A 22,667-nucleotide genomic window follows, 5' to 3' on the forward strand; every position below is an offset into this window, starting at 1 on the left:
GGGGAGGCAGCGGTGGGGAAGAAACAGAAATCTTTAATAAATAAATAAATAAAAATATTAAAAAAAAGAATCGGTTTGTCTATTGTGTTCTCCTTTTTGTTTTAAGATTTACATTTTTAACAATGCTGTCATTAACTCTTTGAGGATTTTCATACAGTGAACTTTAATCACATCCATCCCCCTTTGCAACCCCTCTCTCGTCTCCCACCTCCCTAGTGTTAGAAATAAACTCAGGCTGTCGAAGAAAAAAAAAGACCACCCATTCCAACAGAAGTGTCTGGAAAAGCACTTTGCTCTTGATAAAGAGGGTGTGCCCTAAAGAGCAAACAGACAGGTAGGAAGGAAGTACACCCGGCTTTCTATTTAACTCAAGTAGAGATTGAGTCTCTCCCCCTCCCCCCTACTGACTGAGGTCCAGCCTCACTGTCTTATCTAATTGGCTAATCTGAAAAGAATTGCACACAGGAAATGCAGGAGGAAGGGTGGGGAGGAAAGGGTTCTTATTCTAAGGGGAAAAAGAGTCACTGCTCCAGGCCATCAAATTCTTCTAATGCAGCAAGGGCCTTTATCTGAACAGACTTTACCAGCTGTTTTATAGGGCCTACTGTTTTGGTCTAGAAATACTTGCTAGTGTTTGTAGACACATTCTCAGAAGGGATGGAAGGCTACCCTACTTGAACAGAGACATCTCTAATAGTTACTAAGAAACTTCTTCAGGAAATAATTCCTACTTTTGGACTTCCCCTAGCTTTGGAGTCCAATAATGGCCCAGCCTTCAAGGCCAGAGTGTCTCAAAATCTGACAACGGTATTAAATATCAATTAGAAATTATATTGAGTTTATAGGCTACAGAGCTTAGGACAGATAGAGAGGATGAATAGAACTCTTAAGGAAATTGATCAAATTAGTCACAGAAACTGGCAAAAATTGGGCCAACCTCCTCCCTTTTGTCCTGTTCAGGACCCGGTGTTCTCTGTACTAGGAGAGACTTACACCATTTGAGTTATGTTTGGGAAATACTTCCCATCCTCCCCAAATCCTGAGATATTTCCCAGCAGCCATTTCTAATCATTCCTTCTCAAGTCAGAGCTGGTTTTGCAGGGAGCTCACCCTGGCAGGGCATTGACTAGATTGAGAAAGGAACCTTGCTATCTCCCGCCTCCAAACCTTCCTACCACTTCCAGCCAGAAGACTTGATTTGGATAAGGAGCATCCCTGTGTGGAAGGGGCCCTACCTAGTTCTTCTAACCATGTCAACTGCGGTGAAAGTGGTTGTTGTCAGTCCCCGGATTCATCATCCCAATTAAAAAAAAAAAAAAGAAAAAAAGAAAAAAAAAACACAAAACAAAACACGGACACAGACACCTTAAAGATATGACCTACCAGAATTTACTAACTTGAATACACATCTTCATCCACCCCAAATCTGGACATGGGAACACAGAAAAGCTGGGTATGGGAAACTTTCAGGTGGACCTCTGCCCCGCTATGTTCCTTCCAGGGATGAAACAGTGGGGGTCTAGGGGATGGACAGTGTTATGGAATATGAGTTTAAGATGTGTTACATTTGTTTATACTGTGGGACATTTGTTTAATGATGCAAAGATGTGTTACATTTTTTTATGTTGCATTTGTTTAATTCTGTAAAACTGTATTTCTTTGCCTGTCTAAAACACCTGATTGGTCTGATAAAGAGCTGAATGGATAATAGTGAGGGGGCGGGAATAGGTGGGGCTGAAAGGTACAGAGAATAAATAGGAAGAAGAGAATAAGAGATAGGGAAAGAAAAGGAGAAGAAAAGGGACCAGCCACATAGCCAAACAGCCAGTCACAGAATAAGAAGGAAAAAAAAATGTATATAGAATAAACAAGTGTAAAAGCCCAGAGACAAAAGGTATATGGGATCAGTTAAGTTAAGAAAAGCTGGCTAGAAACAAGCCAAGCTAAGACCAGGCAATCATAAGTAAGAACAGGTCTCCATGTATTTATTTGGGAGCTGGGTGGCAGGCCCCTGCTGTGGGACAATGTTCTTTTATCCTGTCACTCGTATTATTTTTAATAAAATGCTGATTTTTATTAGTATCCAGTAGCCAGGCAGGAAGTATAGGCAGGGAACCAAGCAGGAAGTAGAGGTGGGGCAAACAAGAACAGAAGAAATCTGGGAAGAGGAAAGCTCAGTCTGAAGCCATCATCCAGACATAGAGGGAGCAAGATGTGACTGCCTCGTTGAATAGGGTACCAAGCCATGTGGCTAATATAGACAAGAATAATGAGCTAATATAAAATGTAAAAATTAGTTAGTAAGAAATGCCTGAGCTACTAAGTCAACCATTTTGTAATTAATGTAGATCTCTGTGTGTTTCTTTGGGGCTGAATGACTGAAGGACCGGGTGGGACAGAAACATCGGTGAACAGGCCCCCAAAAAGTAAAAAACAAACAACAATGAAAACAACTACAGGATAGACGTTAGCAAATCAGGTTGTGGAGAGGACTGGCCAGAAAAAGGCCTGTAGAGACTGCAATTTTATGTATGTTCTGCTGCTGATGAATCATCTTGCTAAGGACAATGTACCTGCATCATGTCCTCAAATTACAATCTTGTTTCCTCACCTTCTAAGGTTTACTCTAATGCCTGAAGACTCAACACTCGCCTAAAGGACTACACATTCTTGTATGCCCCTGAACCTACCTGGCTTGCTTGTACTAACAGTTTGACAAAATATGCCTCATCCAGTTCTCTGGAGAGTCATACCCACACCACCACCCACACTCTCTATATATTGGTCCATGTTGTCCCCCAGATATATGCCAATAACGGAGAAGAGGAGAGAGCTCATGCTGGCCTTCAAGGTTAATGAGGGTCAAACTGGTGCCAGTTCTGTTCCCAATCTTACTAGGAGCAGGAATAGCTGCTGCAACTGCCATCGGCTCCTCAGCCTTGATTGCTGGGAATCAAACCATTAGGGAACTCTGTTCCCTGAAGAAGGATGCTTAAAAGAAACCCCACACTAGCTCAGAATTGAGAGTAATAGAGGGTTATTTATTTAGGGGTAGACTCACAAGTCACAATCTCTGCTGGAATGAAGAACAGCAACTGAATCCTGCGGCCAGAAAAGAGGCCTGACGCATGCTTTACATCAGTATAAATAGTATAAGAGTCCACGTCCAAGTGGGCGGGTAACTTAAAGGCTATTGGCAGTAGGTATTCCCAGATAGACTTAGACCTAGGTCATTTGGAGAAGTCCGTTTCCAGGCTGGACAGTCAAGTTGACTCCCTCACGAAGGTAGTCCTACCGAACTGGAGCTGGACCCCTTTTTCTGAAACTCGGAGGGTTTTTTGCATGGCCTTAGGAAAAGCTCACTGCTTTTGCATCAACCAATCAGGGGTAATCAGGGAAAATTTTGCCATGATCAGAGAAAACCTCGAAGAAAAGGGAAGAAAGGAGACACTGGTCAGATAGTTGGCATCAGTCCCCTTTTGCCTGGTCCCCGTGGCTGACCACTTTACTGTCAGCGTTAGTTAGACAGTTGATTTTGATACTGATCGAGTTTCCAGTGGGACCCTGCATATTCATTGCATGGATAACAACATCAGAGAATAAATTCAGTTAAGCTACTTGTCCTTAGGACCAACTATGGCACACCCACCTTCCAGAACAGGATGAGTCAATGATTTGAGTCATGCCCATAAAACCAGTGGGGAATGTGATGGGACAGTCAGTTCCAAGGTTCCTCTATCTCATATTCTTGATGAGGCCTTTTCAGGTTTAACTAGAATTTGATCTCCTTCATGGGAAACCCCATGGAAAGTTACCCGACTCTATCCTAGGAACCCAAAGTCAAGCTGTCCCTGGCAACTTATCTTAGCTTCTGTTCCGGTGCCTTCTTGTGAAAACACCCTCTGCAGCTGCAGAGAAAGATAGCAGGATGTGGAGTTTGCCATGAAAAGCCCTTTTCTAAATGCTTAGTGCTATACTTAGGAGCTGAAGATCTAAGCATAGTCCCAGCTTGTTGGAATAAAGACCTCCAGTTTACTATAAACTGTGTCTGAGTGTCTCTGGTGGGCTTGCCACAACAGTGCAGGGAGCATTTGCATAAAATTCTTATAAGGTCCGGTGAGGGGGTGGTGGGAGATAAAAAGAATTTGAACTGGTTATCCTAAACACAAGTTTTAAAGAATTTGATGAGAAAGACATATTTGATATTTCTTACACCTGTTCACCCAGCCTTCCACAGCTTCATGCCCCAACCTCCATTAAGTCCAGTGTGTGTTGGCTAAATGCTGCTGGGCATAGAACTGTCTTGGAGTGTAGTCCATATACACCAGGTTTCATACCATCGAGGGCCCTCACTCTTCTCCTTCACGCTTGGATTTTGTCTGGTTTAAGCTATCATTGTGATCATCCCTCTCCATTCCTCACTAAGACTGAGGGAAAATGACTCACCCAATATATTAATGATGGGGCCCTTCAAGCTTCTACCTATGGTTAGAACCCTTGGTTCTGGAATTCACTATGTCTCCCCTTGGCCCCTCAGTCCATATGCTCTCTGTCAACTGATTTTAGATGTAACACCTGCTAGGGTGCCTCAGTGGTAAAACAGGATTCCCATGAAATTACAGATGACCCATGTTCAACTGTATTGGTCAACCCAGAGGGGAATGTCTGTTGAGACAGCCTGTCTCCCAATATAGCCTGCCTCAACTTTGACAAACAGTTTCAGCAAAGCGAGACTACAAGAGAGACATGAAGCTCTGTTGTGGGAAATCTTTGTACACTGTAAATATGTATTATGCTCATTGGTTAATAAAAGAGCTAAATGGGCAATAGCTGAACAGGTAGAGATTAGGCTGGACTTAAAGACAAAAGAAGAAGGAGAAGGAGAGGAAGAGGAAGAAGAAGAAGAAGAAGAAGAAGAAGAAGAAGAAGAAGAAGAAGAAGAGGAGGAGGAGGAGGAGGAGGAGGAGGAGGAGGAGGAGGAGGNGAGAAGAAGAAAAAGGGGAAGGAGAAGGAAAAGAAGAAGAAGGAGAAGAAGGAGGAGAAGAAGAAGAAGGGAGGGTTCTCAGAGAGAAGTAAGATGAACTTGCAGCATTGAGAAAAGGCTACATGGCAGAGAAATATGGGTTAATTCAAAATGTAAAAGCTAGTTAATAATACACCTGAGCTATTGACTGAGCATTTATACTTAATAAGTTTCTGTGTGGTTATTTGGGAACTGGCTGGCAGGACAGTAAAATCTGCTTACATAGTTCCCTATGACTACAATTTTGTCTTCATTCTCAAGTCCCTCGTTCCACCATTATAAAGGGCTATAGCCAGGTTTCCTGTCCTGGAAGACTCCTCAACTTCACAGAAGAGAGAGGCTGCTCCTCACTGTGCGTGCTAATGAACACAGTCCCATCTGTTGAAAGTCAGACTCCTGTCTTTTGACATTGCCTCAGAAATCTAACACTAAGCAAGGTGTAAAAATTAGGTAGCATTTTTTTTACAGAATTGCAGAAGCATTCTCAAGGGTGAGCATGGCCATGTGACTAAAGGAGCCATTGTGGAAGAAAGCATTTTCACGAGGTGAGAGTGTGCGAACGGTCCTTCTGACGGTCGCAGGCAAAGCTCAGGAATGAAATCTGTAAACTGTTTTATTCAGAGAGCCTGCAACCAGAAAAACATCCTAATGATCTGTCTGCATCTGAGCTATAGCCATGGGTTATTGAGGTAGGGACAACAAAGACTGTCAGCACTCCAGACTTGTCCCTCAAGTCAGGGGTCAGTGTGGCCTCTGAGATTTAGGGAGCTGCTGCTTTCCTCCTTGGTCTCCTTTTGGTAGCAGGGAGGCTTTGTGACACCAGGGTCACCGAGTCTTGCATTCCTCACCAAACCAGACCTTTTGATGACATATAGATTGAAGGTCAACTTACAGCAAATGACCCATTAGCAGTGTGTACATAGAGACTCCTTTCCACAGGATGGAGAACACATGTGTAGAATAGACAGAGCCTGTCTTAGTTAAGGTCACTATTGTGCTGTGGGATAATGGTCTTTCATCTTGTCACTTGTATTATTTTTAATAAAATGTTGATTGGCTAGTAGCCAAGAAGGAAATATAGGCAGGACAATCAGGCAGAAAGTAAAGGTGGGGCAATGAGAACAGGAGAATTCTGGGAAGAGGACACATTCCACAGTCATGACTCAGCTGCAGAGGAAGCAAGAACCTTACCAAAAAAAAAAAAAAAGGTACCAAGCCACGTGGCTAACATAGACAAGAATAATGGGCTAGTTTAAGATGTAAGTATTAATTAATAAGAAAAGCCTGATCTACTAAGCTGATCAGTTTATGGTTAATGTAGACCTGTGTGTGTTTATTTGGGACTAAATGGCTGTGGGACCTGGTGGGACAGAAACCCTTTCAACATTGTTGTGATGAAACACCATGATCAAAGCAACTTGGTGAGGAATGGGTTTATTTCCATCATATTTCCATAAAACAGTACATCATCCTGCAGAGGGGGCAGGGGCTCAAACAGGCCAGGAGCCCGGAGGCAGGAGCTGTGGAGAGGTGCTGCTTACTGGCTTGCTCCCCATAGCTTGCTCAGTCTACTTTCTTATAGAACCCAAGCCCAGGGATGTGACCACCCACAATGGGCTGGGCACTCCTTATCAATCACTAATTAAGAAAGTGCCTTACAGATGGATCTTATGGAGGCATTTTCTCAACTGAGGTTCCCTCCTTTCAGACAGCTGTAGCTTGTGTCACACTGACCTAAGACCACACAATGCCCCTATCTCTGTGACTATCTAGTGGACCACTGTGTTGACCATATGTTGAGGGGTGAAGGTGAACAATGGCCAAAAGGACAATTGAGCCACTTACACGTTTAGGCAGGCTCTATGCTATTTTCTTAATTCTGTTGGAATATGCAGCTTTCCCAAAGGCTGTTCTACCACCCAGGAGGTTGATGGGCCCAGTTGGTTTGACTCTTAGAGTAAGGGAAAATGACATGTCCTTTTTCTTTACCAGAAAATCTCTATCTAGTTGGTCACACTAAAATTTTCCTAGCTGTTGAAAAGGCAAATCTCTCAAACCAACTCACATAATTTTTAATAAAATATCAAATAACAGTATAGATTTAAAAGAAGTAAAGGAAGAAAAAATAAATTTAACAGAAAATCAATTAAAAACGCTTGCTTTAGCAGGAAAAAATAGCCTTCCTTTATAATAGGCCTTCACAAAACCCAGCTACTCCTGCCTTCCTCTTCCTTTGTATTTTAAATCATAAGGAGAGGCAATTGCAATTTTCCCCCCTTCTTTAAAATAATATTAACAGAGCTAGAGGAGGGAGAAATGCAACCTCAGTGACCCTCAAGCTTGCTAAAAGCTGACTGGCCATCTAACCAGTTAGGAGAGACTCAAGAACTTCTGAGAGGCAGCTGTAAAGAAAGCCAACTTCCCTCAGGAAGAAAACACAGATCAAAGTGTCTTGAAAGAAAACATTTTGATTGTCAGGGGCTCTGAGAACTGAGTCCAGAGTGTCCTGAAATGGCAAATGAAGCCACTCCTCTGTTCTGCTCAAGAAAAACACTGCCCATCAGTTTATTTCTTCAGCGACTCTAGCTTGTGTGTAGAATGGGATGGAAGGCTGCACCTTTGTTAAAAGAGAAAATTAGAAGCGAGAGAGGCAGTCACTAAGGCATCCATGATCTCATTCACAGTTTTAATTGCATTAGTTAGCACGTGCTCCAAGGATTTGCAGGAAAGGAGACTGAACGGGATACACATCAGCCTTAGAGTAGAGAGAAATGAATTCTGGGCTAGGGTTCCTTCCCTGCTCATGATGATAAGTTTGCATCTCCTTCCAGACCCAGAAGAGCCCGGGAAGCAGTAGACCAGTGCTCAGAGTCCTCTAATGCCACACTCTCTGGAACGTATACACACTCCCACACACAGGATGAGTTGGCAACAATAACCAAAGCAGAGGAGACACAGGGAATCTGGATGGGTGTCTTCAAACTGCTTCCCTGATCCACTGAGGAAATCCCCAGATGGACCACAGCTCCAGTTAGGACTGCCTCTCAGAAGAAGGCAAGCGTGGAGGGGAAAGAAGGTGTCCTAATTATAGCACCAAGGCCCCAGTGTCCTAGAGTTTTGTAATAGGATCAGAAGAGAGGACAGGCGTTCTTAAAGCAAAGCAGAATGAGAGAGTTACCTTTGAAAGGCCAATGACACGTTCCATCAGTGTCTATAAGCATCTAGTCCCTTATTCCTTATTTCAGACAATGCCCAGTCTACAAGGAAGACAAAGTTGGGTTCGGAGACTCCATCCCACCCTGAACCACTGAGAATCAATTTTTCTATACCCTCCTTTCTCAGAATGGACCAGTACCCCCACCTTCCTTTTGGATCCCTGCTCTTTGCAGCCGTGTCTTATTACCCCTTGTCATCTTGAGCCCCTCATTCCATCACTGGAACACTAAACGAGTACCAGACCGCCCATTTGCAGCCCTGGTTCTACCATTTGCCTCCAGAGCAACCTTACTCAGATTCCTAAGCCTTTCTGTGCCTCACTTTCCCTATCTAAAACTGAGATGAGAATAATACCTTTTCGTGGGGCTGTTGTGAGGACTGACTGATTAAAATAGTTAGCAGCACTAGCAAATAGAAGTATTTACATATTTTATTACTAATGTGGCTATGTTTCATGTTTCTTCGAGGTACCATAAAGCTTTTGTCAATATGTTGGAAATAAAACATAGTAAAACTTCAAATAAAGGTTTTGTAAAATTATAAAATAAGGAGACAATCATAAATATGTATGCAATAGGATTTTATAAAAAAATATCTCTTACATTCAAAGAGACTGGAACTTTTTGGCCCTGATATCCAAGTTAATAATACACCTTGTTGTTATTTGAGACTTAGGCTAGTGTCCCACCATCTACCCAGCCTGTTTGTTTATTCTGCTTTCAAGAGAACAACGTAACAGCCAACCTTACTTGCCTTCAATTTCCTATGTAATTAGCTTTGATGGCTTACATTAATGCCTATCTTTAATCTTAATTTATATACTTTTCCATGCCCCTGACTCTGAGAGCAACGCAAATGTATTTACTTGTATATGTGTTATGGTAACAAATGAAAGCAACCTCACACAACAAACACCCTCCTTAAATGCTGAAAGCAACGCTGATAGATAGATAGGGCTTGGTAATGGTGTGTTTGCAGTCCTGAGTGCTTCAGGGTCAGCTGGAGTCAGCGACTTAATTCCTGATAAAATTGTTGAAGTTGTTTCTGTAAAAAAACACTCCCAATCCTTCTCCCTGTGATGCCTTCTGTATTGTGCAATAAATATAGAGCAAAGTCTTCTCTTAGGGCCACGGCAAGACAGGCAGTTAGCCACCAGGCAGGCAGAGACAGGGACACACAGTGGAGAGCCCATAGGCAAGCCAAAACCACACACTACAGACCCACAGAAGACACAGGAAGAGAAGTGAGTGATTTAAACTTGGTGAAACAACTCCAAAGGAGAGTTTCTGCTTTTCTTTCCTTAATGCCACGCAAACACAGTGTGGTACCTCCGAGGTTATCATCTATGCATTTAAAAGACACAACCAGGAATATCCCTAATAGTCAGGCAGCACAGAGGCCATTTAGGAAATCCAAACTTACTACAAGTGTTCACCCTTGCTCCACCTTGTTATCCAGCCTCACCTCATACTCTGCCTCTTGTGGGTAAGGCTGCCTCTTCCTCCCGGGCTTTAAAACCAGATTCAGAACTGCCCATGCACTGTTTTGAGGCTGTGGTGAACACATGTACCCCACAAGAGCAGTGTCTGTCCCCCACCTCCACCTCGGGCCAGAATCAGAAAAGAAGCAGGCTAAAGCAGATCTTTGATGTGGAGTTCTTATACCAACCCATAGGAACAGTATGGAAAAATTAAAATCTCAAGGGCTCCCACTTTTAAATTTTATCTGTAGAAGTCATTCTGGAATCTCACGGTGAAAATGGAGCAGAATCTTGGGCTTGGTGTAGAGGAGGAGAATTAGAAGCAAAACAACAAAAACTTCAGATCCCTCTGGTCTCCATAACATCGTCTTCCCTCAAGAGACCTGGCCTTTAAGCAAAAGTGGTAAACTCTAAAATCAACCAGAGTCTAACCTGGGCAAGCAAGTGTTCAGTATTAGCAGCCCCCAACCTTCAACATAGAGGTTAAGGGTGAGCTCTTCCAGGGTGATTTACCATCTACTTGGTGGCCTGGCTGACAGTGGCAGGGGGACCAGACTGCCTGAGCGGTTTTCCCGGGGTTATGAGTTGAGTCCCACGGAGTGACGATTAATTCTTTACTCAGCTCATAATATCTGAGAATGAAATAAGAAGTCATTCAGCTGTGAAAAACCTCAACACGCAAATGGAGTCATCAAACCTCCAAACCATGGAAAATAATTTAAAGCTTGTTGAAATAGGAGCGGCGGCGGGGCTGCGTCCCCGGCACCCGGCCGCCCGCATGGCTAGTTTATACCCAGAAATAATTACACGGAAACTGTATTCTTTCAAACACTGCCTGGCCCGGCTAGGTCCAGTTTCTTATTGGCTAGCTCTTACATATTGTTCTAACCCATTTCTAATATTCTGTGTAGCCCATGAGCTGGCTTACCAGAGAGGATCTTAACCTGCGTCTGTCTGGAGTGGGAGCATCATGGCAACTCTTCCACCAAGCCTCCTTCTCCCAGAATTCTCCTCTGTTTTCTCCACCCACCTAAGGGTGGGCCTTATCAAGGGGCCTAGGCAGTTTCTTTATTAATAAGAAATCACTCCCACATCATTTCCCCTTTTTCTGTTTAAACAAAAAAGAAAGGCTTTAACATAGTAAAATTACATATAACAAAACAGTTATCAAGTAAGAATTACAGTTACAATATTTCTTTTATCATAATTAAGGAAAACTATAACTATTCATTCTTCAATTCCATCAAAGACTCCAGAAGGATATAATATTACCTAAGTACACAAGAAATAAGAAAAGTCTAGAAATGACAGAGACATCTCGCTGCCTGGACAGTCACCCAAAGTTCTTTGGTACCGTTGGGGCATCCATCTTCGGCCTACAGGCCCATGGTATCCAGATACATTTCCATGAAGCAGGAAATTTCAAAGACAGTTCAGTCATTTTCTGCTGTGTCCTGCAGAATGTCTCGCAGACTCTTTCATGAATCAGGAACCCCGAAAGACCATCTCACCTTTAGGCAAGTTCAGCAGTCCTCTCTCTGAGGGTTCTCCGTGTCCAGTTTATGCAACAGTCCAGGCAAGAGCAGTTTCTTGCCCAAATGACTATCCAACTCCATAAGGATCCTCTTCGATGCCCATCTTCCTCTTGAAGTAGCTGGTGCTGCCAGGAGCAGACGTGTCTCCTTGTCATGAAAAGTCCTAAGTTATTAAAATATTTTAAATGCCATATTCTGCAGTCTTTGAAAGATATGAAGAATGCCAATCTAATTGAAATATATCTCTATATATCTAGAAAATCTAATTAACATGACTACAAGCTTAACTATTAGTGATGATTATCCATTAACAACCTATATTTCCTAATTATACATTACATTTTTAAATGAACTACACAATCACAATACCTTAATCAAGTCAACAAATACATATCCTTATAACAAAATTGACCATAAAATCCATACCAATGCAAATTATTCATATCTATATCATATCCCCCTTTAAATGTAAAAGAACATTTATAAACAATATTTGGGAACATGGGCGTAGTTTTTTCTTTCCAATCTGCTTCCTGCTGAATAGGGGCGTCGTTAATTAGGTCTTTTGTGGTATAACCTGTGTGCCAGGGTCATCTCGGTTGGCAGTTGAGTGAAGTAATTTTTTGAGGGTGTTCACAGCAACCTTTCAGGAGGGCGTGGTCTATCATACCAAATCGGAATAGATGCAATCCACAGGGTCTCATCCTCTGCAAAAACAAAAGAAGACCCTCTCCAAAGCATCATATCCTTAGACCCAAATTCTGAAATCATAATACCCTCATGAAATCCATTTTGGTTTAGCTTGGCAGCCCATATAATGAAATGTCTCTCTGTACTTAGCTCCTTCACAGTCAAAAACTTTAAAGAAAACACAATGTACATAATCCAGACTCTCTGTGAATTTTCCATTTTTACGTGGCTTATGTTTCTTTATTTCTTTTAATCTATAACTCTCTGTACTTCTGTACTCTGTCTCTTTAAAGACTTTACCCTTTTTCTTTTTAAGACATTAACTTTATTCTTTATATTCTTTTTCTTCTCTTTCCCAAGCCTACGTACATTTATCCAACAGTGTCTGAATCTGTTTTATTGTGAATCTGTAATTTTTTTACTATACAGGAGCATTTCTTAAAATGTTAAGCATTTCTTAAAAACTTAAGTTGCACCATTTACAGGTAATACGGTACTGCCTGTGTCCTGCCCAGTCTAAACCTTAACTGCACGGTTTTAAGGTAATTACGGTAGTTCCTGCCTGAGATCAGCACAGTTCAGCATGGAGCAGCCGCTCCTGCCTCAGAGTCATTTGGTGCCCCTGAACCATTCACAGTTTCAGGCACACAGCAAGTCCACATTGGAGCCGCATTCAGCAGTTTAACTCTGAGACTGAGTGTGCAGCACAGAAACTCTTTTCATCCAAGTTACAGCCAAATCTGACATGCAGAGCACTGCGCAGTCTGAAAATGTGTCTCTGTATAGTGGCAGGAATCCGCCATGCTCTTCCGCCTGCCTAAACTTGATTCTGCCTTCTGCCCAGGTGCAGGCGGGGCCATCGGCACGGTCTCAGAGCACTCTCCTCCGATCCCAAGCGGGAACACAAACATCCAGTCCCATAAAAGCCTTGAAATGCTTTAAAGCCAGAGTTCACGCTGGCAGTACAGCCCTATGAAGCCACGCTTTAAAATGACGCAGCTTTTTTTTTCTGCTGCTATTGCTGAATCAGGAAATCTCTTTATGGCACACCACCAACAAAACAGCAAAAATCTGTGTTAAACTCTCTCTCCCTTATTTTTAAGCCTTCTCAGGTTTTTAAGTGGATTTAGCCCATCACGTCTGGGCGCCATCTGTTGAAATAGAAGACAATGGCTTTTGCTGAGCTGTTTACCCTCTTTGAGCCTTGATATTTTGTCTGAAATACAAAAATAAGAATACATATTCCATTAGATTCAATGATATGTGTAGTAAATATGATTTAGATATGGACTAACTGGTGGCTTACTGGATAATATTACTTCAAGAAGGAAAGAATATCAAAAGTCTTTAAATAATGGCATTTGGATGAAAGAAAATATGGACTGAGGACTTACACATGAAGAGAGATGTTTAGACCAAGAAAGCATCTGTTTCTGTGGTTGGAGAGAAAAATACAAAACAAAACAAAAGAAAAAAAATGGATAACAAAATTGAGAGCACTTCATCTCAAATATTATACTTTATCTCCATGACTACATAGTCCCTATAAAAACCCATTGGCCAATGGTGCTCATCAAGGAAGGTTACTGAGTAGAAGCATCTAATCCAGGCTTGTCTCTGGAAGTTTGTCTTTCATGGGTCTTAGGTGGAGCTGATGATATTAAAACACACCAGATACAGCTACTGTAAATATGAATGGTGGTGTTAAAGCAAGGTACTTAAACCTCAGCCTCTGTGCATTTTTCTACTATGTGCTTCTGGGAGAGGACGCCAACCACCATTTGTCTAGACATTGTGGCTAAGCTGACCTGGCTTGGCCTTTGATGAATGGAGACAGCCACAGCCATAATGCATGAACTTAATTAACAGTAAACCACATTGAAAGCGAAGGAGGAAAGCTATAAAGAATAGAGACAGGCCATTCGGGGCCATTATGATGCAAGGCAGAAGAGATATCACATAGCCTGCTACTATACCCTTGACAAATGATCATGTCTTGCTTTTGCAGGCTCACCCTAAGCGTGAAAATGCAGCAAGAAACACAGTGGTACCCATAGGGCTCTTCCTGACATCAGATAGAGTGTTCAGTCTCTACAAAATGCAGCCAAGAACCCAGAGAACAAGCACTCTACCCAAGGAAGTCTTGGTGGGTGTTTTAAAGGGCTCTGAATGGTGACTTCCATGTAGAAGCTGAGACTTGTCCCCCACCCCCAAAGATCACTGAGGAGGTTCATGCTGGCATGCTGACCCAGACTTTTCCATTGGAGCTACTGATCTCTCCTGGGTCCATCCTCATAGGTCATCTTCACACTTTTTGCTATGTTCCGCTCTGTAGAGCTCCTTCCCTGGGCAGCCACAGGACCTCAGTTAGATTTTCCATTGCTGTTGAGAGAAGTCAACCCCCTTCCTTCTGGCTAACTCTTTATCAGAAAGTTTTTCTCTCCGTTTCCATTTTTAAAAATCCACGTGAAACCCTGTTCATGGGGAGGGACTACTTGCTCCCAGTGAACTTTAATTATTTGGGTGTCATTTGCATATACGAAGAACACGCCGAGAGAGATCCGTGAGGGCTACTGCTTCAGAGAACAATCCGGAGTGCTGATGACACGTTCTGAAGACAAAGAGGTGAGCGAGCAGGGGTGACGAACGCTGCTCAAAGTGGCGGCACAATTGTGCTATTTTTCTCTCCTTGTTCTTCTCTATCAGGCCCAGTATTAATAATACTGTCCTGTCCAATTTAGGTTACAGCCTGATGAATGTCATAAGGTTGTACGTGCTGAGATTTTCATTTCTTATGTGAGGTTTCTCTTACATTGTATCTATTATAATCCATGCTCCAAAGAAGCAGATAAACTTTTAGACTCACTTTTTTTTTCTTCCTTATTAAGATCCTGAGGTTTGGAAATGAATGTTCAAATTAAAATATTCAGAACTATGTTGAAAAATTACCCTGGCCTTGATATTTAAGGAAAAGAACAAACAATATTCTAAAAGGGAAATAGATGAATAAGGAAGATTGGATCAGGCATGAGTAGACTTGAATTGGAACCGAATTTATGCCATTGGAGGAGTTCCTTGGCCTCTTGGCCTCTATTTCCTTTCTGCACAATATATATCACTGGGTTAGCCAGCCTCCAAATCCAACTGGAGTTCTTGCATCTTGTGAATGGACCAAGGCTCTAGGGCTTTGGATCTACATGAGCCAGTGCAGAAAAGCCCCTGAGTTTCCTGTTGGTGCACTTGATGTCACCAAATGCCTCAAGTGTGTAGTAGAACAGTGACCTTGAGTGTAGACTTCAAAAGATGGGAAACCAATCCACGATTGAGTGCACCTTTCTGTTGGAGAAATCTGGGGAAACAGATGAGGCTGAAAGAGGGGGGCAGTATGTGTGGGGAGAGTGTGAGCATTAGTTCCCAGAAAGAGTGGAGAGAGATGTAATAAATGAGTCTCCATCTACTTTCCTGGAAGAAAGGACATTCCAGCAGAATGGTGGCCATTTGATAATACCAAAGACTTCCATTGTAAGAGGAAGCAGTTTTATCTCTGATATCACCAAAGCTCAGAAGGGCACACACATGAGGGAGAATCTACCAGGCTGGTCCATTTGTTCTAAGGGATAACTGAGTAAAATAGCTCAGTGCTGAACAAGGGTGTGAGTTAACCCATCCACCAGCCTTCTCTCTCTAGTGGCACTCAGGTATTCTACACATCATATTGGAAATCAAAGACCCGGATTTAGAGATCTACCAGGAATGGCTTGTAGCAAACAGGCCAGGCCACTACATGGTGGCAAGTACACGGCATAATTAGTCACCAGATGTCAGCGGGAGGTGATGGCTTTACGCCTCTTCTAATCTTAGGTCTGTGAAATACGAGGGTGCCTCTTGCCCTTCCTCCTAACTGAAAACTAAACATGAGAAAAACAAAACACTATTTCTTCTTCTGATGCAAGGTAAACACTCTTAGCAATAAGTGGACTAAGCAGTTGCTTATTTGGAAAGAATCATAATGGCTAAGTGAACCCTCTTACCAATGAGCATACAATGATCGCTATCATTTGTAGCCATCTTAAATGCTTCCGTTCCCTGCATTATTTCCTTAAGCTATGCTAACCAGATCTGAAGCGTAACAAGCACTCTTGAGTTTTTCTTTAAGGATGGAACAATTGAGAGGTGCGACAAGACATTATTTAGAATCTGTATTACTTGGAACAGCCCTTTAGACTTCTGTCATCAAGCAACCTTTTTTTTTTTTTAATTTTATTGAGAATAAGAAAAAAAAGTTTCCGCCTCCTCCCAGCCTCCCATTTCCCTCCCCCACTCTTCTCCCCCTCCCCCCTCTCTCCTCCCCCTCCCCCCACTCCTCTCCCCCTCCCTCTCCTATCCAAAGAGCAGTCATGGTTCCCTGTCCTGTGGAAAGTCCAAGGTCCTCCCCCCTCCCTCCATGTCTAGGAAGGTTAACATCCAAACTGGCTAGGCTCCCACCAAGCCAGAACATGAAGTAGGATCAAAACCCCTTGCCATTGACCTTGGCTTCTCATCAGTCCTCATTGTTCGCCATGATCAGAGAGTCCGGTTTTATCCCATGCTGTTCCAGTCACAGTCCAGCTGGCTTTGGTGAGCTCCCAATAGATCAGCCCCACTGTCTCAGTGGGTGGGTGCACCCCCCGTGGTCCTGACATCCTTGCTCGTGTTCTCCCTCCATCTGCTTCTCATTGGGACCTTGGGAGCTCAGTCCAGTGCTCCAGTGTGGGTCTCTGTCTCTATCTCCATCCATCACCAGATGAAGGTTCTATGGTGATATGAAAGATATTCGTCAGTAATGCTATAGGATAGGGTCAGTTCAGGTTCCCTATCCTCAGCTTCCCAAGGGACTAACTGGGGACATCGCCTTGGGCTCCTGGGAGCCACTCTAGGTTCAAGTCTCTTGCCAACACTAAGGTGGCTCTTTTAACTAAGATATGTGCTTCCCTGCTCCCCTATCCAACCTTCCTTTATCCCAATCTTCCTGTTTCCCCAAGTTCCCCCAATCCTCCCCTTCTTACTTTTCTCTCCCTGTCCCCCCTTATCCCCAACCCACCCCACCCCCAAGATCCCAATTTTGTCCCCGGCAATTTTATCTACTTCCCTTAGCCAAGAGGATAACTATATGTTTTTTCTTGGGTTCACCTTCTTCTTTAGCTTCTTTAGGTTCACCAGGTATACACTCCGTGACCTTTATTTATGGCTAGAAACCAATTATGAGTGAATACATCCCATGTTCATCTTTTTGGGTCTGGGTTACCTCGCTCAGGATAGTGTTTTCTATTTCCATCCATTTGCATGCAAAATTCGAGAAGTCATTGTTTTTTACCGCAGCATAATACTCTAATGTGTATATATTCCACACTTTCTTCATCCATTCTTCCATTCATCAAGCAACCTTTATGCGGAAAATACATTTCACAAGCCTAATGTCAGTCATGCCGAAAGACCTTTACTTCCTAATACTAAAGTCATTCAGGTCCACAGCCTTGTCACATCCTAGGCCGTTCACCTACATGACCACATTCTTCTCCCATTCAGTCACATTCCCCAAACCTGATGTTGGGTCTTGCCATCTGCTGCTCTCTCCAGCCATCAGTACCTTTTGCCTCCTCTCCCCAGTTGAGCTAACATGACCCAACATTTGGCTTATCCTATCTGGTTATTTTAACTTCAGGACAGTGGCTGCGCCTTAATCTATCGCCATCTAAGTCACCTATGGTAGCTCTGTAGTTACCCGTCAGCTTCACTAGAAATTGTCTATCCACTCAGGCTGCAGCCTGGAGAGAATTCTTCTCTTGTAGGTACTGGCCCTGTCATTGCTGCTAAAGGTAGTTTTCACTAAATCTCTGTCATTCTAATTATGAATAAGACTTGAGATTCAAAGGCTGGGGTGAAAACTTGCTAGCTCAGAGAGGCTGAGTAGCAACTGGCTAACCCTTTCTCCTCGCTGGGGTCTGTGGAAGACCTGTGCTTCTACTTGGCCAAACCAGAAAATACTGTACCATTCCAACCCCACCCTACTACTTTCTGTGTCTCTCTGTCTCTCCTGAATGCCCTCTGAGACTCTGATTACTTTCTGTCAACTAATTACTAATGTGGCTTCCTGATCCAAGGTTAATTTTATTTAATTAACTCAAATGCAAACTTGGGGTTCACAGTACTGTCAAATATCCCTCAACAGCTCATCCTAACTTTCATCTATTTCATACCAGTTGCTGAATATTGTTTGAAAATCTCTCTCCCTCCCTCCCTCCCTCCTCCTCTCTTTTCCCTCCCAGTCTCCCTCCCTTTCTCTCTGTCTCTCTATCTCTCTTTCTGTGTGTCTCTCTCCCTCCCTCCTAAACTACTTCCTTCCCCCTCTTTCTGTCTGTCTGTCTCTCTCTCTCACACACACACACAAACACACACACACAGATGTCCAAGCAGCTGTGCGTTTATGTCTTTAATCTAGCATAACACCCCCCCCACACACACGCACACATGCAATGTCCACATTACACGCTTGTGCCTTCACTCTCAATGAACTTTCCCATATTGGCCACATCTCTCCATCTTTGCAGTGTCTATTTGAAATTCCATTCATTCTCAGCAGATCTCAGTTTACTGCTTCACTGACCTGCTCTCTGGAGAAGTCCTTATCTCTTTAGTGCAGTATCTCCTCACAGAGTGCCACCATTAGGAGAAAGTCTCCCAGGTCTGCATCTGCCCTTCCATCCTGTGCTCCTCCTACCTGCACCTAAGGTGAGCAATGGCGCCAGTTCTTCTCCCAATCTTTGCATTTTAATCTCCCCCTTTTCTTGTCAGTAGTCTTTCCTGAACCCTGCCTGGCCACTTCCATTTGACATTTAAACATTCTGGGGTCTTGTCTGTCTCAGTCTCCAGGACTTCAGACTCCCCTCCAAACACCACTAATAGCTTTTCTTGTGCAGAGACTCATTTCTCCAGTTAACTGCTCACATCCATAGCCTCTGTTCATGCCCAGAGAACTCACATAGGAATGGGCCGAAGCTCTGCTGTTTTTCATCCATGAACCATTTCACTCACTCAATGAATTTTATATGCTCCTTGATACGTATGTATATAAAATAAGTTCGTAAGTCAAACATTTACTGATGCTCACTCAAAAGCTTTTATTTTTCAAGAATTCTTCAGTATACATGAAATTTATCACTTATTAAATATCAAAGCAAATCTAAACACTACGTTGATTGGATTTTGTCAATTTGACCCAAACCCAGACAATTGTGAGAAGAGGGGAACTCAGTTGAGACAAACACCTCATAAGAACTGCCTGCAGGCAGGTTGTGGGGATGCATCTTCTTGATTCCTGATTGATGTGGGTGGGCCCAGTGCGCTGTGGGTGGTGCCACACCTGGACAGATGGTGCTATGTTGTATAAGAATGCAAGCTGAGCAAGCCATGGGAAGCAAGCCAGCAAGCAGCACCCCTCCATGGCCTCTGCATCAGCTCTGGCCTCCAGGATCCTGCCCTGCTTGAATGCTTGCCCTGACTTCCCTGAGTGACAGCGTGTTACCTGGAAGTGTGAGCTGAAGCAAACCTTTTCTTCCCCAAGTTTCTCTTGGGCATGGTGTTCATTACAGCAGCAGAAACCCTCAAGTTCACACTAATGAGAGAGATGTGTTTGTTTCTGCATCCAGACCTAAGTCATGGCTGCATACTTGATGCTGTAGAGTACAGGACATCATCCTTTCGGTTGGTAGTTACTTTGATTTTGTGGTCTCCAATGCTGAGAGTGCCTCCTCCCATAAATACGTAATAAAAAGTTGCAAAAGGATGTTTAGAGCCACTTCAGAAATTGCTCTGTCTTAAGTCCAACCCAGAATACATTTAGTGAGTTTGTCAAACGAAACTTACCTGGAACTGGTGGCACCTGAAACTTGGCAGTTGTTTTCTTGAGTGTTCAAATGGCAGGTGCCAGGATATTTGTTGTTGCTGCTGTTGATTTCAATAGAGTAGAGTTTACAAGCCCGGAGACATTTCTGAAGCTGAGATTCCGAGAAGATGGCAGAGCAGAGGCCACATCTGTGAGGTGTGTAGATGTCTATGGAAGCCAAAGGACAAATTAGGGTGTCCATTCCTCAGGAGCAACACACTTAGTTTTGGTTTTGGTTTGTTTTTGGCATTTATTTATTTATTTATTTTTTGCTTTTTGAGACAGGGTCTCCCACTTGGCCTAAAATTTGCTGATTAGGGTATCTAGACATTAAACCCTAGACATCCACATATCTCTGTCTCCCCTATGTTAGATTTTTAAGTACATGCCATTTGACTCAGCATTGGTTCTGTGGATCAAACACAAGTATTTTATGGTTGCATGACCAGCATTAGACTGAATGAGCTAAGTGTCAGGTAACTTCTAATTTTATTTTCAGTTTTTACATGCACATAAAACTGTCATTTAAAATTTTTAATTTTAAAATCTTTTTGCACGACTATTATATTTGCATCATTTCCACTCCACTCCCCCTTCTTCATCTCTTCTCATTACCACTCCCCTTCTCAAGGTCATGGCCAATTCTTTATCACACACACACACACACACACACACACACACACACACACATTTACTGAGTCCATTAGTGCTTCTGGGATGTACATGTGTTTAGGGTGGACAACTTGGGATTGGACAACCTATCAGAGTGCTTGTCTCTGGAGAAGACTGATTCTGTCTCTCTTCACAACCATTGATCGTATGTAGTTCTTCATCTGCTCGTGGCACTTAGGAAATTTCCCCCATTCTTGTTGGCTTGTTAAGCAATACTGCCATTATGAAGGTCTTGTGGAAGCAACCACATTAAGAGTTCTTGGGTGTATTTTCTCTGGTCCTGTCTAAAAGACACTATCTTACTGCAAGCATTGTGGTCCTTTGGTTCTTAGAATTGTTCTTGCCCCTGTTGCATGATGTTCCCTTGCAGCACGCCGCTCCCGCCAGCAGAAGAGACGACCGCAACAGGATTCTTCTCAGAACACACTTTATTGGAGCACTTACACTTGAGGTTGTAGAGAGGCAAAAGACCCCGTCCCCGTGAAGCAGAAGAATATATACGGTGCCAGACAAAGCCCTGACGTGTCATCAACCCAATGGCTCAGGCCAGAATGGAGTGATCGTGCTTAAATTATGATTGGCCAGATCGGATGGCCAGATCGAAATACTCCCCGCGTTGGGGGGGGGGGGGCCTCGCCCGCGCATGCGCTGTGTGCGCGCATGCGCACAAGTTGTCTGTCAAGTTGCGCACAAGCTGTCAAGTTTGACGTGGAACAGCAAATGGCGCCCAGGCTCCGTGCCCCTGACATGACAGCGCCATGGTGCGCGCTACATCTCCGCACGCTACATTCCCTGAGCTTTAGCTGTAAGGGTTGTATTGTAGATGCACCAGTTGGGACTGGGCAGACCACGCACTTATTCTCCATGTTTTGACCAGATGTAGATCTCCACACTATACATCTGCTGCAAAAAGGAGCTCCTTTTATGAGGGGTAAGAGCCGTGCCTGTCTGTGGGTGTAAGGTGGGAGTGTCTAGAATATGGTTAAAAATTATATTGGCTTAGGAAAATGTCAGGGGGAGGTTCTGCTCTAGGGTTTATGTCCTCTCCAGTCACGGCAAGTTGGCTAGGTTTATTGTACCACACATGAATTTTTACCTATGGAGAAGAATTTAAGTCCAATTAGAGGGATGTTGGTTACCCCTCAAAATAAAAGAGCCACTATTGCACTTTTGGGGATGTCTTTCCAGGGTGGTCATTGTCGTCGTTAGACTTTAAATCTTGGTAGGACTGTTGATTGCTCTTGTCCTTTGGCAGCTTGCATAGCGACTTCAGCTACTATGAGAGCTGGTCCTCAGGGAGGAGGCTTCCAGGTCAGTTCCAGCTCAGTCACTCCAATCCTGTGTTCAATGTGTATGGTGTCTTCAGCAACAGGGTCTCTCCTTTGAGTTCTGGGAAGCAGCCAAAGGCAATGGCAATAACCATATTGTTTAGGAAATCTCTTGGTCCATCCCCTGGCCAATAACTCAAGGAATTTCCCATGACTAGCACCAGGGTTTGTTATAGATGATGATGATGATGATGATGATGATGATGTGTGTGTGTGTGTGTGTGTGTGTGTATGCGTGCATTATCATCCCATGTGCCATAACTCCACCCAACAGATAGAGAATACAAATTCTTTTTAGTGGAGCATTGAGTGCTCAATAAATTTTGCCACATCATAGGCCACAAAATATCTTTAAAAAATGTTAAGTCCCTGCATCTTATCAGGCCACAGTGAGATAAAGTAGAAGCCAGTGATGGTACTAAAACCAGGTAACACAAATACTGAGAGACCGAACAATTCACTTTAGAAAAAATGGTGACTATGGAGAAGATCAGAGGAGAAATTAGAAATCTCCTAGAATCAAATGAGCACATGAGCCTAATCCATCAGAACCTCTGGGTCCTGCCATGACAGTCCAAAGAGCAAGATTTATAGCTATACATGCTTTTATTAAAAAAAATATCCAAGTGATCTCAAATAGCCTAGTGATGACTTCAATAGCCTAAGAAAACAATAAGAAGCCAAATATGAATTCAGCAGACAGAAGGAAGTCATAAAGATTAGGGCTAAATTAGCAATGGGGAATTAAAGAACAATACATTGAGTTAATTAAACATAGAGTTTGAAAATACCAACAATATTA

The 22,667-nt window shown here is 43.1% G+C and overlaps 2 protein-coding genes across 3 annotated transcripts in view; one reads left to right on the plus strand and one right to left on the minus strand.

Moving 5' to 3' along the window:
* The window catches only part of Rtp4 (receptor transporter protein 4), a 28,657-nt gene extending 8,544 nt beyond the window's left edge, over nucleotides 1–20,113 (minus strand). The window contains exons 1-2 of one of the 2 annotated variants that reach the window (XM_050159966.1): nucleotides 19,847–20,113; nucleotides 10,152–10,351 (exon numbers count right to left, since the gene is read on the minus strand). The gene's annotated coding sequence lies outside the window, so the exon portion shown is untranslated. The remainder of the gene's footprint in view (nucleotides 1–10,151; nucleotides 10,352–19,846) is intronic. The other variant, XM_050159967.1, reaches the window with a different exon arrangement.
* Rfc4 (replication factor C subunit 4) overlaps nucleotides 1–22,667 on the plus strand; it is a 751,101-nt gene that overhangs the window by 196,608 nt on the left and 531,826 nt on the right. The gene's annotated exons all lie outside the window — the stretch shown is intronic.

The sequence above is a fragment of the Alexandromys fortis genome, unplaced genomic scaffold (genome assembly GCF_014885135.2).
Source record: "Alexandromys fortis isolate MF-2015 unplaced genomic scaffold, M_Fortis_MF-2015_v1.1 scaffold_100_3062768_6864082, whole genome shotgun sequence".
In the NCBI taxonomy this organism is placed as follows: domain Eukaryota; kingdom Metazoa; phylum Chordata; class Mammalia; order Rodentia; family Cricetidae; genus Alexandromys; species Alexandromys fortis.